The following is a 20,261-nucleotide window of genomic DNA, read 5'->3' as shown; positions in this document are numbered from 1 at the left end:
GGCCCACGCAATCTCGCGGGGAGGATCGAAGGAAACGACGCTTTCCTTGCTCAATAGTGGAGCCGATGGCAGTGCAGCTAGTCGTCCATTGGTTTTGCTGCAGAGTGCATTGTGATTGGGATGCTCGTAATAGTCAAGTCTTGGGGATTAAAAAAGTATTGGATGACACAGTGAGGGCATGGGGCAGATGGTGGTGCAGGGAAAGTATATTGGGGTAGAAATCGGAGAACTAGTAAATTAGGATTTAGGGAAGTATTGCAAACAAGGGTGGGGGTTTGTATTAAAATGAAACAGGTGGAGGTAGGATTGTAATTACCTATGTGAGTATGCGTATAGTGCGTACCGGTATACTGCGCAAGAATGTATATTGTAAGGTGGATGAGGAGGTTTGGGAAATGTAAGGGTAAAAATTATGGTAGGGGAGACCGGGGCTAGTTGATACAGGGGGCAAGTTGATACAGACGAATTATCTCGACACCGTATATATGTAGCTCCATTTCAGCGGGATATGTGAAGATTGTTGTTCAATTCTTTCCTTGTTTTCGTTTATATAAAGAAAAAGTAAATAGTTTTGATACATCCAAGTTGATCGTCCAAATACCATTTTTTCATTCATTTTGTATGTATTTTCTCAACTTTTCATTTACAACATATTAAAGAGGAAGGACCAAAGTATATTTTAGCATATTAGTTAACAAGTAATTAATTCAATCAAAAATGAAAAACATTGAAAACTGAAAAACGTATCAGTGTACTGTTTTATCAATATGAAGTGCAGGAAACGAAGTTTCAGAAATTTTTGCGTAGTTTGAACGTATGCACGAGCCAAACAATTTTTTTTTAGGTAAATCCAGTGGAGGGCTTTTCTAGAGCAAACATTTCTCTTTAATTTCGTTTTTTTTTTTGTATTGTTGTATGATTTTTATTGACCGAGTTATTCGCCATCAAATCAAAAAGGTACTTTTCACTTTGAACGCCTATAACATGCGAACGCATGATCGTAGAAAATTTTTCATGTGTGTTTTGGAAAGCTAAGAGATTATCCTTTTAGAGTCTTTGGTTGTCAATTTAAGATTTTTTTTTCATCGTATAAAATCCATTTTTAAATGATACCAAAAATTACGTATTTACCATTTTTTACAAAACATGATGTCACTTCAAGTGATATCATGGAATCATTTAAGTGTCTACGTTTTTTCAGAGTTAAAACTACATTTAAACACTGTGCAAAAAGCTGGACCGAACAGATTTTTTTTCCGTATGTTCCAGAAGTTCAAGCATGGGATATGGTCTGAAAAATTGAAGACTCACCTGTCTCACGTTACGTATTCTCTCGAAACGGTTTTTTGTTCTCGTAGCTTTTTAACAATTGTTGCGTGTTTCTTTTGTTAGTTCAACGTCATTTTAGCAAAAAGAAAGGGTTTCACAAATTTAAATAAAACATTTTTATCCAATCTTTTTCAAAATGGATAGTGATAATGGGTAGTCAAAATTTTTTAATATGAAATTCTTATGCCAGTCACTAATTATCAATGTCGAGCCCAAACCACTGAACCTAGAAACAGCGAATTTGGAGAGTATATTCCTTTTACGGTGCGGATGCTGGATAAGAAAGGATTTTTGGAAATTCCATCCCCAAGGGGGTGAAAAGGGGTAAAATATATTTTCTCAGACTCCTTAACATCTCATAGGCCCGATTAAACATCAACTTGGTTTTCACTTACAAAGATTACCCACACAAATGCCTAAAAGCCAACATAATATACATATATAAATGTTTGGTAAACGAAGGTTACTTTACAAAAATTACATAAAAAATTACTTAAAAAGCAGATATAAAAGTAGTTCCTCTTAATTATTCTACCGTAACGAAGCACGGGTACTTTGCTAGTTATACCTGCATATTAACGAGTTGTGCCGAATTTTCCCATTTTGCAGTGCAAAGTATCGACTCACACAATGGGGGGCTAAGAATCATGTGGTGTAAGTCCAAATTTTTATATTTTGAGATAATAACAATGTTTACGTCTTTAGGCTCCATCTGTTTACTTTCATAGTGAATTAAGTTATAGCTTCATTCTTAATTGAGAAATAAGAACATGTCTCATTAGTACTCAACTAACAAGAGCAGAGCGTTTCGAGATATAGTGGTGTAGATAAGTTCGACTAACAAGGAGAGGTCCGCCTCCGGTTGCTTTGAGTTTTGTATATGTTTTAGAGGACCGAAAAACAAGATATACGTGTTTTTTTATATTGTCCCATTTTCATATTTGGGGGGTTAAATCACCCCTCAAAGTTATAAAAATATAAAAAGAATAATATTCTTAATATTCTTCAAAAATATATTCCTTTTTAAATAAGCCTGTCAAGCTTCTAAACCACATTACGCAATGGAAGAACTAACGCCAAAATCCATCATGTTTTACTCAATTAAACCCCGACTGCGCATTAACGTTTTTCTTCCCCGTGCGTGCTAATTAAGTTGCAACGTAATCTATTAACGTTTCCCGCGCGTGTGTTAATTCACTTGCAACGTGATTAAAAAAGTAACTTGAACCGCGCCCGTTGTAAATAGTTCGCCAGCGTGCACGCATCTTTAATGCGGCGAAACGAGTAGATATACCCATATACGTGTATCCAGGCAGATAATTATTATAATATATATCCGTTTCGCCAATAGTTAACCTTATCCGGGGATAAACGCCTTGTGACAGTAATGATACACGCGTATGCACCGTGTGATCGCAATTATGCCGTAACTGAAAGTGAGAAACGTGTATTTAGGCAGAAATTGTTTCATAATGCCAATAATGGGAGCTGGCTGTTACGAGGCTCGCGTGTCTGCTTCTCACATTTCTTTTAGATAAAGTATAGAAGTTTCTTTCACGAGCACTAGCTTCGGCGTTATCGGCGGGCTATTATCTTTATAAACGTTATTTGCGATACGAAAACGAAAGATTATTAGCAGAGCACGCGATCCTTTTAATGGAGCATGTGCAACCGAGTGAATGAATTCTTCTTCCCCAAAATAGCAGGAAACCCCAGAGTAAAGGGACTCCGTCAAAATTTGAGGTGGCGAATTGCAGTGCTGCTTTTCAAATATAAAATATTAACACTGTCTGGCGTCGGTGTGTTTTAACATCTTGTGCAAAACACTCTTTCTTCGGGAAAACACCGAAAATATTGGGTTGCCAGATTTGTGCTGCCCTAAAGTGTATCCTAACTATAACAAAGCTACTGATTGGAATATAAAAGAAACGAGAAGACAGCTCATCGGAAGCAGTTTTCCAAAGGAGAAGTCCTGCCACAGGGAATCTTCAATAAAAGAATCTCATGGGAGGTAGGATTTTGCTGAAGAAGCATCAGCGAATATTATTTTGGGAAGAGAAGCCTCGCCAAGGAATCCTGTCACAAACCCAATTTTTCACGCCTCCTCTTCGACGTCCTCATCAGCGACCACGCATCACCCGTGAACCCCGCCGACCCAAAGGATTAATTCGCGGCAGGAAATGTTATGACAGAGAGGGTGACCGTCGACGCGCGACAGCGGCAGTCACAGCGACGAAAAACCAATTTCTCGCGGGTACCAGCGCCATCCATCATCGCGCAACTGGACAAAAGGGACTTTCGTTGCACACCAGGAACCAGCTTCAGCTTGCCCGCGCGATTGTCCGCGGAAGACCTTGCCTGTCCGGGGACACGTGCACACGAGCGCGCAGAGGAAAATGCATGTTTCCGTCCGCGAGAACAACGACGCCAGCCAGCGAAGCATGGAGGAACAGCGACGGGCTGCACAATGAAGGGGACGGAAAAATATTGGGTGGACGATACTAGGGCACGCTTGGCAGAAGATAAAAGTTGAGGGGCAAGATATCCGGAGTGAGGCGGGGAGAAAGGGGGATGCATGGGAAAGCTGCGAGCTGAGGAAAAGGTACTTAAATTGTGATGGAAAAAGAAACGGTAGATATCATGGAGTAAGCGAAGGCTTGGCACTCTGCCGGGTTGGCTGCTGGGAGTTGCAGCTTGCGATTAGAAAAATGGTGGCATTTGCTGTTGATAGAGTTTTTGGGTGATGTACGAAGATGTCAGATGTTTCACATGGATCACCTGAAGGGGTTAACAAAGAAAAAGAGAGCTAGAAAGAGGAACATAGAAGTATATCCCCAAAAGAAAGCGCACAACTGAGCGGAGGAACCACTGCAAGCGGGAGAGCACAGTGAAACATAGCCGCGCATGCATGAGGTAGGGCACAGTAAAGAATAGGAAGAGACGAAGAAGCTGGACCACGACTAAACATAAGGACAAACGCAGAAGAAAGTCCACACAGCGCAGAAGGGCGAAGAATCTGAGGACGAAAAGGAGGAGGAGATACGAAGGAACAGGGAGAAGAGAAACGATCTTCGGGGTACAGCCAGCAAGCGTCTGCTCGGAAAGAGTTCCGTCCGGCTGGAAACTCTGTGGTTTCTTAACGGTATTGGGAGTTACGTCGAACTGGATATATATCGGATGTTCTTAGAGGGACGAAGAGGTGGAAGCGCATATGTAGGTCTCGCACAGCGATTGGTCGGGGCCCGTGCTGGCGGGTAGGACACGCTGCGCCGTGTCTGCCGGGGCCCGGACTCACCTGTTGCACCTGGCTCGGCGTGATCACACACCGGAACCCCCCCATGATTTTGGAAACTGGTCTTGACTATACACTCCGTGACCCATATTCAGCGGCGTTCTACGAGGCGTTTAGGTATTAGTGGACGTTAGAAGGGATCCACGAGCAATGGCGAATAGGAATTCCACGGTATTTTTAACAGTGATCTCGACTTGTCATTTTTGTTTTCACGGAGAGTTGATGATGTGCCTGGGCGGCAGAGAGAAATGAGAGTTTGTTGTAGCCGGTCGGAGAGTAGCCGGTGGGGAACTAGAATGTACTAATAGCGAGGAGAAGAATGTACTGCAGCCTCAGCTATCACGATCTTCCTGATTGTGTACTTTTGCTCGTTTTGGGGTACTTAGTGGATGGTGGAAGGGACTTGCAGGTTGTAGGTGATGGTGAGGAGGAATTCCTTGATACTTTTAACAGCGATGCGAACTTGTCGTTTGTATGACGTGTCTAGGCAATAAGGAGAAATGGGAAGCTGTTGGAGAGTAGCCAGAGGCGAACTAGAATGTAATAGAAGTCGTAAGAATACCTTGCATGTTTGGGAATTGTGTGCTTCGTAATTGTATACTTAATTTATTTGGGTAGAGGTGGTTCGTGGCTTTTGTTGGACAAGTGAATAGTAATTTCATGGTATTTATAACAGTGAACTTTAGTTATAATTTTTCGTAAGGCAGGAAGAAATTGGTAGTGTATTGGGGCGCAGTAAACGAGGTAGTGTGGAACTGGATGTAAGTACCGTAACTTTGGAAAATCAATTTTTTCTATTTCATTTATGTTACGTGGCATCTCAGTGTTAACTGAAAAATAGAGTTCCCCACACTGTTCAGTTACTTACTGGATGTCTCATGCTTCCCTACACACTTTGACTATAATACAAAAGAATGCAGAATGCAAAGCTGCAGCAACGAAGAAGCGAGGGACAATTAAACCTTTTTTAGCCTCAAAATTCCTCTTCGGTGCTTAGATTATTATCTGAACTCCTTTTCCTAGACCTTTGTAATGCATTTCATTTTAATAAAATTGTGATAACAGCATCCAAAATTTCACTGAAGTATGTATGTATAACTTGAAGATATTACGAATTCCAGTGGAATAATAATCTAGCATCTTCCTTCTTCTCGTGACCTATATCCCTTCCGGATCTACAGGGTATCTACTTATTACTGAAGTTGATAGAAGAAGTTTCAGGTTCGAATGGAATGCAACAGCGAACAGGTATAGTGTTGCATCGCGGTTGCTTACGATTTTGAGAACTGGTTTCAGCTAGGTACTTCGTAGCCCCTATCGGATCGAAGTTTACGAGGCATCTACATATTCAGTGAATTTAATATTATAGCTAAAGGCACCTGATGGTTTCACTGGAATGTAAGTCACCGTGTAATGGCAAATTGAAGCTATTTATGATTTTGAGAACTGGTTTTGTCATATACGGGCGACTGCAAAACGTCGTAACATTATCAAACATTACCTTATCACGCATGGGAATTATACATTTATAGTAATTATTATTGTAATTGAATAATTAAGGATACATTCCATCGCGCAAAATCACACGAGCTGAGGAGCTTTCCTTATTTTCGTTTCTGGTATTTGGTCTTACGATCTCCAGTCTGATCAGTAACCTACAATTCTTTCGCGTGCGCATAAGCGAGGTGAAAGACAGTAATAGAGGATGCTGGGACTTGTACTCGAGTTTAATGATGTGCAAATAATGGCAAAGTGAAGCCTTTTGATCTGAACTACTGCTCTGCTTGACCTATATTCCTGCAGATTCTGCGCCCAGGTATAGGAAGATGATGGTGTCTGAAATTCGATGAGTATTAGTGTCGGAAAGGTAACGTTACAGTGAAGCCATTTGTGATTTTGGGAGCTGCGCTCCCTGTGACCTACATTCTGCGGGACTTCCCCACAGGTGGGTAGAGTAAAGAATTATTTGGAAAGGATCCTTAACAAAACCATCATTAACGTATTTATATTTAAACATAAAGGATTCATAGCACAAGTCACTAGGGAATTCACCAAGGATTCACCAACACAGGCAGTGTTCCTTCTCCAGAATTCTCTCTCGAAAATTTCTCGAGAATTTTATAATTACTTATTTCGTATTTCTCGCGAAATGCTGTTTTTCTCGAGAAACTTAAGTCTAGGAAATCGCGAACGAATAAACACATCTACAATTTATAATAAATCTTATTAGGAACATTAGAACCCATATGAATTACAATAGAAAATCTCAGCAGAGAAGATTCGACATTATTGACTGGTGAAGGTGTTCTTAAATTCTTATTCAACAATTTAGAAAAATTGTATGCCTACTGAATTAAGTAATGCGATTCTTGTGGCTATTAAAGAAGAAATATCGAAAGGAAGAGATTTAATACTATCCAAGACAGATATGTGTAGAACGGACAAAACAAATTCTACTTAAGTAGCTAGACTTTTCGGAAAATATAACAGTAACCATGATTCTCCTGAATATATCTACTGAAAAACTTATGGATCCTAAGAATGAAGAATTTTATCATTAAGAAAACAAATTAGAGTTGGGAATCGCAGAGAGCCTCCAAGAATTTAGTATCAACCAAGAAGAAGATAAATAAAATTCCGGACTTTAACAAAGGAATTTCATATTTTTCAGGCCAAAAAAGGAAAGAAGAAAGGAAGAAGGACACCCAATTTACCATAACTTTTGGATGTGCTACATACGAGCAAGCCAACATCCACTCAAAACGAAAGAAATTTTTCTACAGCTACAGATTTTGTCACGAAATAAAAAAAATATAGAAACAAATTTATGTTAAACGATTTTATTAAAAATGTAGTGAAAACTAAATTGAAATGCACTAAAAACTAAAAAATAATTATTTTCTTGTACTTCAATTTTGATGGCGTTAATATCACTTTAAATAAAATCGTGGGGCCCGATATTTCATAACAGGATATGAATCACTTTAATACTTCAACTTCTGGTTGCACATGGTGCCTCACGATTTTATTTAAAGTGATATTAACACCATCAAAATTGAAGTACAAGAAAATAATTATTTTTTAGTTGTTAGTGCATTTTAATTTAGTTTTTACTACATTTTTAATAAAATCGTTTAACAATTTTTTTTTGTCCCGAACGCAGCGGCTTTTTGTCCTTTTCGTAAAGAACGCGAGTGGCTGATTTCAAGTCGTTTGAATTTGTGGTTATGGCATATATTTATTGCTGACTGGGTAATTTTTTCACCCGGTCGGGCCTAACTTTTTTTTTTTAAATATTGTATTGTCATCCAAACTACGCACGCCTACAAAGTTTCAAGACAATTGAATAGATGGAAGTGGGTTGAATTTGAGTTGCCAGATTTGAACCATACAAACATACAAACATACAAACATACAAACATACAAACATACAAACAAACAAACAAACAGAGGATCGAAGCTGAATAAAATCGTTTAAAAAAGAAAAGAAACAGATTAAAAAACTATTTTACAACAGAAAAGTAATGTTTCGCTTTGCACAAATTTTGTATTAAATATATAAATTTATCAATTATATTTAATATCGGTTTTTTCATTTATACAAGTTTCGTGCAAATTAGACAGGAAGAAACAATTAGTTAAAGTTTTCTTGTGTTTTTGATCAATATTATCAACATTATTCCAAAAATATAAATTTTGTAATGTATTTTTCAATTACCCGAGAATTCTCGAGAATTCTCAAGAAGTATGACCTGATTTCTGATTTCTCGAGAAAGAAAAAATATCAAGAAATCAGGAACACTAAGCACAAGTAAAGAAAAAACAGCACAGGAAATCAATGAAGTAATCTTAAAAAATCAAACCATTTCCCCATCAGAGGAGACCAAATAATTATTAACCAATTCTCTGCAAATGCACACTTCCATGTAACTGCTTCTCAGAAATCAAAGATGAGTCCCATATCGTTACCTAAACACTTTGAATTTTGTTACACATTACAAATCTATTAAACAACCTTGTTAAATGCTTCAAGTAGATATTAAACATTTATTTCACAAAAAATATTAAATTTTCAAACATCGACCCTGAAGTTGATAAATAATACGAAATGGATGTAAACACCTGAAAATATCTAGGACCTTTCTAATCCACATCTTCCTTGATTAACTCGTCAAAGGGTTAATAATTCACCCGTTACATCCAGCCAAGAAACTGCTCCTCTATGAAGCTACTGCATCCTCCTCGGCCCCTTCCTTTTGCAGCACCCTTTGAACTCCATTCCGCTCAAATAATGAGCCATTCGCGAGTACACGGTAATAACGGAAGAGTGTGTCGCGTTTATAAATGATTACCTCCACGGACACGAGGCTACAGCGTGGTCACCTGTTGCGAACGGGTTCGAGGGGGTCAGGAGCCCCTGACGCCTCTCAGCCACCTCCCCTAGTGAATTTCCCTCTGGTAGCTCGATTTGTTCCATATCGATCGAGCGTAGTGAAACATCGTTGCAATTAATCGCCACGATCGTTTGCTCGGGGCTAGCAGCGCTTTAACTACTCGTTCGCAGGAAACGCCAACGTTTTTGAGGCTGGATTGCAACTGGCCGCGAGCCTCGTCCGTTCGCCGCTTTAGCCGTGCACAATTAAATGTAGAACGCCCACGCGAACGGCGTTCAACACGGCGCCTTCAGGAACGAATTTCGTTGCCCAGAGAAGGCTGCTATCCCGTTTCGCCGTTACTCTGACAGCAGGACATCCTCGCGGACGTGGAGAGGCGTCAAGATGTGGCTTTGTAATATTGCAGTGATCTTATTGGCGACAGAAACTCTCCGACGTGGTCCACTATGTTAATTTCGGAAGGAAATGTGGGTACTGAGTGGGTTATTATTACCTGCGGTGTGTTTAATTATCCAGTTCTAGGTTCTAACCGTTCGTCGGTGAAGGTGGGTCTGGGTTGGTTTCTGACCCGTCTTCCGCCTGCGTTAATAAACGACTCGTAGGGTGTGGCGAATGTTTGCAATAATATATATTTGGAAATCCCATGCAATCATTATGTCAAATTCGTTATACGGAAATTGTAGAGATGCAGAATAAGTAATACACGCTTGTCCCTCGATTTACGCGGAGTATTCGTTCAGCGTGGTCTTCTTTTCGCGGTTGGGAATCGCGTAAATGGAGTCTGCCAGTTGAAAATAGAATACGTAAGAGAAAAAAGCCTGTATAAGTTGCGAAAATATTTATCTCACATATTTGCACAAAAACAATAATAATGCGAATTCGGAATAGCAAATTTAAATTTTATTCGATGTCGCTGTTAGGACTGCGTCTACTCCAAAACAGTCAACCTTTTCTGCTTAATTAAGTAGTTCGAAGTTAGTATTTATTTATTTATTTATATACGGGAAAACACTTTGGTATACAGAGAATAGAGAAACCCCGTAAAGGACTATAACATATATAAGTAGAAAAAACTAAAATAACGAAATAATAGTACCCAGGTAGGAAATAAGCAAAAAGAATGCAATGGAAATTGTACTACATCGAAGTTAACGAGACTTATTCACCGCCGTCCTCACTGAGTGCTTAAAAGAATATAGTGAGTCGCAAAAGAAATCAACTGAATGTGGAATAGAGTTAGAAGATCTATATAATTTATCCACACATTTTATCCATGCCAAAGGTAGTAGAATGTTTACACAGCATAAATAGAGTACTATTCCTTAATCTGCTTCTAACATTGGAAGCATTTCACTAGTGAAGAAGATTTGAGATGGAGGCGGAGGTGTTTTGTTGGTGATGTCACTAACGATGACTCCAATTAATTTTTTAGTACGGCCGAGTCACTCGTCAGGTGTAAACCCAGCTTAACAGTAATTAAGGGGAGGTTCTGGTCTAGAGCCCAAAAAAATAGGTGATATTTAGGAATTAATTAAAGGAAAACTACTACATATAATTTAATGGGAGTTTTTGCATTGTATTAAGGATGTCTTAAATTATAGAAATATATTTTTTGTTTTATAATTAATCATTACAGACGGCACTGGGGAGTCGTTAAAGTCAAGGCGTCAAAAAATTGATCCAAATCGGTGGGACCTCTATCTCCAAAAGTTATTATCCGATTCGACTGAAACCTTGTTTATTTTGAAGATTATTCTTTTGGCTAGGGAGGGGGGGGGGGGGGCTAAAAAATACAAAAATTACATTTTTTTAGAAAATAACGAAACTTGAAGTTTGAAATCACTTTCCCTCTATATTTTTCGTCCTTTTAACGCCTTTGAAAATTATAAATTTTCAATTTTTGGTATTTTTTCTAGTTTCCCTCCTAGCCAGAAGTATATTCTTCAATGTAAAAAAAATTTTCAGTCGAATCGGATAATAACTTTTGGAGATACAGGTCCCACCATTTTGAGAACACTGTTTCGAGAAAAACGCGTTTAAAGTTTTACGTGGGTGCCGAGTGGCCGGGTGTTACCCATGCATTTGCCGCTACTCAAATGCCTATAACTTCGAGAATATTACGAATTTCAACAAATCCTTTTAAACACGTTTTCCTAAAAGGTTGAACATTCGAAAAATGAAATAAAAAAAATCGACATTTAGACCAGAACCTCCCCTTAAATCGTAACTTAGTAGGGGAGACCGGGGCTAATTGACTAATTTTTAACATTTCTAATTTTTCTAAATAGACCATTGGTATTTTGCTGACTTGAATGCCAAAAGTTTACAAATTTCATTAGGTATACAGGCTTAATTTTTAAAATTGTTTTAATTGAGTCTAGGTCGTAGTTTTTATTATATTTAGAGTAGTGAGACGAATAAGTCAACAAACCCCGGCTGTGGGGTGAGTTGACAAATATGATGGGGTTAGTTGACTTGTATGTTACTTTTCAATTTTAACCCTTTGCCTGCGAAAGGCGTATATATGTCACAGTTCCATCAATATAGTATACGAAAGGCATACATATATATCCTACAACCAACAATTTTGTTTTTTTCACTCCTTCATACTGTTATTTTTTATTAAGTATCATGGTGTTAGATACTGTAATTATTTTCTACTTGTTCGTTATGGTCTATTTAGAAGGCCTGAGAGTTTGAAGGGGGGATAGGGTGTAAAACTGGTAGGGGGATTTGTGGTGGGGGAAGTGGATTTGAGCAGCTAAACTCTTTGCCTCGACTGCATCTTGAGGATAAAAAGTACGATTTTTAGTGGTATTCTTACGCTTAGCATCAAATAACCCCGTCCGACATTATCAACATGTTAAGGGTCGTACGTACAAAACCTCCACGCACCGGATAAAATAAAATACCCTAAATTATAGTCAATTTATCACGATTCCACAAAATATTCATGAAAAAATATCAAGCAATACTTAGTGGACAAAAATTCATAAATAGTCGAAACAGAAATATTTACTTCCCACCGATCTTTTTAGATTTCTCATTCTCACTGATAGAACACGCAAGTGTAAGTCACGGTGACACGTTAAATGGCAAGCTGGTCATCCATATGCTTCAATATCGCGAATCGCAGCAAAATTTATAACATAATACAATAATTAAAGGGAATTAGTCAACTAACCTCGTTAGTCAACTGGCCCCGGTCTCCCCTACTTACGCACTCATTGTATTACACGTATCTACCATAGTCGAATGATACCTACTACTTTCCTAGTATACATGGTATAAGGCGTTTGTTTTTGTGAGTACATACCGCTCGATTCTGTTGGAACAGAATTCCTTAGGAACTGAATTAATCGACATTCTCGATCACAAAGTAATCCAAAGTTCCCTTGCTGGCAATTCCCAACGAAACAATTTCGATTAGACAAATTATGTTCATTAGTAAAGCGATTAATGCCAATAAGAACAGAATTCCCTTTACCTCGACTCGTGTGCTGCAATTACAAACGATAAAGGTGATTCAAAGCAATCTATGAAATTTGTAGGCTTCGGGACTGGTACAGGTTCAGAAATTTTTCATTTTATTATCTAAAGTAGATACAGAGCCGAGGAATAAATTATGCTCAGCACTTTCTAAGAGGAAAGAAAAACTGGTATGAATGCCAAGTAGCTTGTCAACGACCTTATCGATGCCTATGGTTTACTCTATTCGAGTTCATATGCACGAACCGCAAAACCGACAGGTAAACGATGCATGCAACGCAGCCAAAGAGCAGCAAGGAATGCTCGATGATGGGAAGAAGTGGATTGGATGCTGTATCGACATCTATATAATTATTATGTCTGCCATGATTACTGTGCGACTATTAGTAACATAATAGAGGCCACATCGATCACCTGCTGTGAGACTATAATTTCAAACGACTGACTTTCAGCGACGAAGGATTCGTGAATCCATGTTTGTTAGAATCTTTTCTGTCTCTTGCGATGTGGACCTTGCCTCTAAATCGTGAATCATAGGTTTTCGATCACTTTGCATAGCATGATAAAACAGTTTCTCTGTAATTCAGTGGTGAATCTAATGCACCAATATTTTCTCTTGATCCCTTCGCCTAAACGTCAATGCATTAATGAACTTGAGTGATTGTACCACGTGAATCGCATTATAGAACATCAGTTCTATGCAACAGCGTTTTAAATAAATTTTCTCATAATTTTAGAACCTTCGAAGACTTTAACCTTTAAATGCATATATTTCTAATGAATTCCCGAAATCCTTATGTTCAATTTATATGGATCTAAAATTTGGATTAAATGGTTGAATATTTCACCCCCATGTTTGTTATTCAATACACGTTCAAACTTGAATTCATAAGTTGCTGCAAAAATACTACTCCTAAGTAGTCTAATCATTTATATTAGTCCATCTTGAGAGAGCCACAACAAAAAAATTGTACCCCTCTTAACCCAAATCCCATGCTTAACCCCAAGTAAATACTTAATAATAATAAGTGATCAAAAGCGAAATAATTCATTTCTCAGAATAAATCCTACACCTTACCTAATACCCTATTCTACCTTATTCTATAAACTTAACTATTAAATTTTAACGACTTAACCCTTTTTGCTTATTTAACAGGTTAAAGGTTAATTGAATAACATTTTACAGCTGTACTTTGCTTTTTGTATCTCCTTCTATGTGCTATCAGCATTCCTTACTGTATCGTATAGAGTGTTCCGTAATCAGTGGTGCAAGCAGAGGGTGTTGGTTTTACATGGAAACATAAGTCAGAAGTATAGAATAAAACTTTGTGGTAACTCGCTTAGTTTTCTAGAAAATTGACAATGTATTTCGGCCAGGTGCGCGTGTACCAAGTGCAGGTTCAATATTCAAGATTTTTTTAAAAAAAACTGTTGGTCATATTGGATTAAACTCTTTTGAGAAGCAAAGAGGCATTTGTAAATTTACAGAAAATATATTTTTTTTTGTAAAATGATCCTTTCTAAATCCTTTTATGAAAAATCCTTTTTATGTAAATGATCCTTCTTATTATTTATTAATTATTGTGGAATCTTGTCCACCTCTGCGACGATGTAATACCTGTTGGCGGAATGTGTAACACTTATCACAATTCATCTGATTGCAAAATAAATGGAAGTTTCTTAAGGCTAGATAGTTTTCGCTGGTATTGGTCCACTTTGAAGAGAAAAAAATGATAAATTGAAAGAGTTACAGCGTTTGAAAGAAAAAGTAAGTTTTTTCATCCGACAAATTTTTCATATTATTCTTTATATCGACGAAAAAAGTATTATAAATAAAAACTAAAATACAAATTTTAGGTCCACTGTCAGCGTAAATTATTTAACTTTAAGAAAATTCTCTTCTTCTTGCAATCAGATGACTGTGACAGGTGCTACACCAGACGTGGAAGAGATTCCACAATAATTAATTAATAATAAGAAGGATCGGCATAAAAAAATATTTTCTGCAAGTTTAAAGATGCCTCCTTATATTCCAATAGAGTTTAATGCAACATTAACAATACTTTTTTAAAAAAAAATTCACAAATTTCGGGGGCTGTTACACGAGAATCCGTTGTAATTTTGCAATAAATAAATACTTTTACACCAAAACGTAATATAATAAACTGTTAACGCGTCCCTCATCTGAATATAAAAACCTTTGCATAAAAATATGCATGTACACTTTCTGAAATAAATTTCCAAAGAATCGTTCTTCTTCTACCTCCTGACTGCAAGTAACCCCTTAAGGTCTTGGCACACATATCAGTTCCGTGTCGTCAGTATCTTAGTGGTAAAAAATGTCTTTTCCCTGATTTGGAACGAAGCAGTTCTGTGGGTCTCGCTTACAGTGACGAGAACCGCTTCCCTTATACATATGTATGTATGTATGGCTCAGCGTGCCCCTTGGGCGCCGAAAAGTGTATTTCGGTGCACGTGCATTCTGCTAAAGTTCGAAGTCAATTTTCTTGAAAACGAACCGCGATATCAACAAATTTTATTCCATATTGTCGACTTATTTTTTCATGTAGAATCACCACCCTTATTTTTTCATGCAGAATCACCACCCTCTTGTACCACCGGTTACGGGACACCCTGTATTATTGCGTGTAATAAAAACGGACTATGATTATTCCAAAGTTATAGTGGTAGTTGTAGAATAGTTCAACCCTTTATACTCCAAGTAAGCTTCTCAGGAAACCAAAGTTTAAATTAAAATTACATACTCATATAAAGCTTGTAAAGGTCGGAAGAATTCGTGGTTCGTATATTATATTATTTTCTATCCCAACGTTCTGTACTTAAGGGGTTGTGCCTACCTGCAAGGTCTGAAAACGCAAGTATATTCGGGATTTTTTTTTCTTCAATTTGAAGACTTTTCTTTAAATAAACGGTAGTATATTCGAAAGTATGTATTTTAAAGTTCTTGTAGTTTTTTGTTTGCAATGCGATAACTAAATAAATAATGGAATTACAAGCGATCTCCCGACAGCGCTTTTTTTATTACGGTGATCACTATAGCTACGACCTAGTTCATCAGAAATAAAAAACCCACCAAATTTAGTCAGTATATTAGATTAGTTTGTCCTTAATCGTGGGTTTTTCATTTCCGTTGGGTAGTTGTTATTTTACAGATGGAAAATGATGAAACATGGGCGCGATTCTGTGGTGAAAATCGATACTTTTGCTATGAGAAGTTGCCACTTTGTGGCAAATTAATATCTTGGGATAATAAACGATTAAGGACAAGATAATCCAATATACTAACTAAATTCCCGCGAATTTTTTATTTCAGACGAACCAGGTGAGAATTAGAATGTTCACCGCAAACTACTGACAAAAAAAATCGCTGCCGAGAGATCGCTAATATTTTTTTTTATTTATGTATATTTTCCATCGCAAAAATGACCACAAGTAGTTTAACATGTACACTTTCGAATACATAAAGGTTTATTTAAAAAAAAGTGTTGTAGTGTTTTAAAAAAAATCCCGAAAATACTTGTGTTTTCAGACCTTGCAGGTAGGCATAACCCCTTAATAAGCGAAGCATTCAGTGTCAATATTACAATAAAGGGAGCTAAGCCCCTACAGCATTCCCGCAATGTATCGAGAAAAACCCAACCCGTAAACATCGTCCGCCCGTGGTCATCTGAGTGATCCCAGAGTCGTTGTGTTTTACGGGCCCAATTATCGGGGGCCGCGGGATGCAGCTCCTCCCATAGTTTTCCTAACGAAGCGGCGAGGATGACAGCCGCGAGGCCTGGCCGAAATTAGCAAAAGCAACAAGACTAATGACCGTAAAGAGGTACCGAGTGAACCGTTAACGTTATTAAGAAATATCCACATCCTGCTTCTGTCCGCCCGTGGAACGGACACCGTGCTACCGCCTGAAGAAGCGGACACAGGAGGAAGAAGAGAGAAAGCGGTACAAAACAGCGCGCTGCACGTCACTAGACGGCCCCGCGAATATTATCTAGCCGATCTGGCGCAAAAATCGCCCGACAACGGGGCATCCATTTCTCGTTGAAGCGTATCGATACCGTGGACGTCTCCTATCAGCTCGGCCAGCCCCCCGAGATCTCCTCCGTCCTAGCCTAATGGGCAGGATTAATAGGCCCCCTCGCTAATTACTCCGTTATCGCTTTCTTTCCCAGGCTATCCCCGATTGATTCTCCTCTCCCAGCGATTCTGTCGACGGCCGGCAAGCGATTATTAATCGGGCTGCCATCGGGAACAACGAGGGGCGATAGAAATTGCAAACAGGATCACAGACGTCTCGCACGGCCATTGTTCATCCCGTGTCGGAGTAACGGTGATCGGTGTTCGCGCGATTAAAACTGTAACGTTCGCGTCGCTTTTTGTCAGCCACGCGGTATCCCGCTGAAACCGCGATGTGTATCGTGTTAATGGCGATTAACGGAGCAAGGAGAGTCTCGATCGAGGCGCGGTGGCACCATCAGCTACAGGCCGGTGCTTAATAACCGATGGGACAGCGAGCAGCGATATATTAGGAATAATAGCCAGGCGGAGGGAAACTCGGTCGCAGGAGGGAGGAACCAGTCTGGCCAAGTAGGCGTCGCATCGGTCGTTAAATCTGCGCTCGTGACGCCGATTATTCTGCCACGGAACGGTGGCGACGCCCGCAGCTTTTCGCGCCTTCGGAACCAGCTGGCCGCGCATCCGTCTTCGACTTTATCATTCGTGGACGGTGTGGTAGCTAGCAACCCCTCGACTCCTCCTTTTTGCCCGATAGGAAGGTCTTAATCGAACAAACGTGCAGGCGTATCGCGGTCGTCCGTTCCGCAGCGCCGATGCACTTCCTTTATCTGCAGACCGAACGAGCGGCGTTGCTGCGATAGCTGGATCCAGCAAAGAGCAGCCAGCAACGGGAGGAAGACGACGGCGATGGTGCCGCTGACACTTTATCCAGCCGGCCGCGAAATTGACGGCGCAAAACGGTTATCCGTTGCTCCTGTTGAAATGGAGGCTGATGCCAGGCGGACAGAGAATTCTCCCTCAGCTCCTGTTGTGGCTCTCTTTACTTTTCATCCTCCAACCAATCACTAGATCTTCCGTACCAGGCGATAGAGTCTTTCCAACCGTTGGCAGCCGTGCACACTGGTTTGCCCACTCGTGCCGGAGCACGCGAGCCGCATAAATCGTGACCAGCAGTGTCTCAGCAGAAGACCCGGGGTTTTTGGCTGGAAACAACGTGATCGCTATCCCTGCCACTTCTTCCGTTATCGCCACGGCGGATACAATCTGTCTCGTTCTAATAAGGTGATCAAGGCAAACCGAAAAGATTCCCAGTTCCGAAAGAAGGTGACGTTCGGTGTTCGGTCCCGAACCATCAGCACCTTTCGCGACAGATCTGACTCGAAGTGCGTTGTGCGGGGTCCAGCGTCCGCGCCTCACCCGTAGCGTGTGCGGCCACCGCGGCCAGGCTAGTCGCGCGGTACCAGGGCAACAAATAATAATCGTGAAAAAAGGAGGAGCCTGGAAACGAGGGGATTCCGCGGCCACGGGGCGATCCGCTCGCCGCGGTGTACACGCGCTAAACTGGTATTTAAAGCGGTTATCATTTATCGCGAAACCGTTCCGACACGGCGATCGCCTCTACCGTCGGGGTCCTCCCTTTTTTCGTGTTTCTTGTTCGCGCTCGCACACGTGTAGCCAGGCGTGCACGTGCTGCCACGGGGATCCAGCCTCCGCGCTGGCCACGAACGAGGACGGGGGAAAAACGGCGACGGGGGACTTAATTGCGGCATACCAGCGCACGTGCAGACGTCGATAACGCGCATCCTTCCCGTTCTCTGACATCATCGATCAGACCTCCGTTTCTCGATGCCTTTTTGCCAGTCCTCTTCCGCGCCGTCCGTTCGCTCGGTCAACCTGGATCCTCGCACCGCGCACCGATGATTTTTCGCGACCACGGTTATTAGCGGACGGGAGGGGGGATTTTTACGGTGGGACACTGGTTGGCTCGCGGCGCGATTTTCCTCTTTGGGGAACGTCCTGTGGCTCGGGCCTCTAATTGCTCGAGCCAAGTCCTGGCGGACTTGTTAGACACAATGGCCAGGGGCGATCTACTGTTTCTAGAGATCGATGGATCGTGACGGTATTTTTGCTGCTGCGTGCAATGCATTTGGCTGGGTCCTTGAAGAGGGGACGAAGATTCTGTTGATTTGTGACATTGTGCGACAGGTGGAGTTTCCTTGGTGTTTGAAAGCTTTGTAATGTTGATGGAGAAGACGCACGGGGATTTTATTAGCGGATGAAATTTAATATATTTATTGTTAGACTTGTTGACAGTGGTTACGCTGGAACTTCGCCAGGTATTCTAATGTGCTGTACATCAATCGTCTGGGAAATATTATAGATTTATTCTGTATATTCCTATAGAGTAACAAAGAGGATTAATAATAATATGAATATTCGTATTGCAGTGTAATTTCTGGGGATACGATGTGTTTTATTTAGTTAAATGTTTTTTCATTTGTGCTCATTTGTTTGGCCTTCTCCAATGGTGGGAAAGGTCCTTGGCGCCAAAACTTGCCCATTGAAAATCATTATATTATATCTGGTTAACTATAAAAAGGTGTTTCTGGTATCTTGTACCTATAATTCCTCTCCTGTTTTTCCTCTTTCCTTCATTATACACTGCAAGATTGTATAGTGCATTCTACTGGTGCAATTGAGAGATGCAGCCTGAAGAAACCTGGTTATCACTGGTTCGCAATATTGGCGATTCATTCAGAAGATACTATTCCATAGGCTACCACAGCATGAGTCTCGTACGATCAGATCCATAGAAGAGTTGTACCTTTCATATAAAATAAATTTGTAACATAGATGAAGTAATCTACCAAAACTGTACCCTCCAGACTGATAATCATAATTAAATCTGCTCCAAAGGAGTTAATACTCGATGCACCATAAAAATTCGATACCCATTACTAGAATACTTTCACACAGTTCAGTTGGCTAAAGGCACAGATACCTGCACAACTGTAACTACAAGTCTCTGTCATGAAAATACAGATGATATCGAGTTACAGAGTAAGAGATCAGCGGAAGCAATAATGCAGCCAAAATTGTAATGAATATTTGTACTCTTTAAGGGGTTACGTCCATCTAGAAGTCCGGAAAAAGCATACAAGTTTAGGATTTTTTTTGAGAAAAGTATAAGTGAAAATAATACACAATGTTTTTCTACTAAAAGATGCATCTTTTAACTATATTATTCTAATTTTTCATGAGATATTATTATTAACTAAAGGAGATATCGGCTTGGATACGAGTCGTGTTTTTTTTTAAGCATTAGCTGGTGGACATTCCCTAGGCTAAACGGTGCATCTGAAAGCAAAAATTCAAATAGATTTGAAAAATAAATAACTTACCTGACGTTCTCTAAATTTTAATACTGTATTTTTGTAAAAAAGTGCGACCGTTTGAAGTTGAAATATTGAATTTCGTGGAAAAAAATTTTCTTTTTTTTAAGAAGGCTTTGCAAGTATTTCCATTAGTGCAAAATTGAAAGAAAAATTTAAAAATATTAGAACGTCAGGTACTTCTGAAAGTTATTTATTTTTAAAATCTATTTGAATGTTTGCTTTCAGATGTATCGTTTAGCCTAGGGAATGTCCACCAGCTAATGCTTAAAAAAAAAACACGACTCATATCCAAGCCGATATCTCCTTTAGTTAATAATAATAATA

Source organism: Andrena cerasifolii, chromosome 16, assembly GCF_050908995.1.
Source record: "Andrena cerasifolii isolate SP2316 chromosome 16, iyAndCera1_principal, whole genome shotgun sequence".
Lineage (NCBI taxonomy): Eukaryota > Metazoa > Arthropoda > Insecta > Hymenoptera > Andrenidae > Andrena > Andrena cerasifolii.
This window is presented reverse-complemented; position numbering follows the sequence as displayed.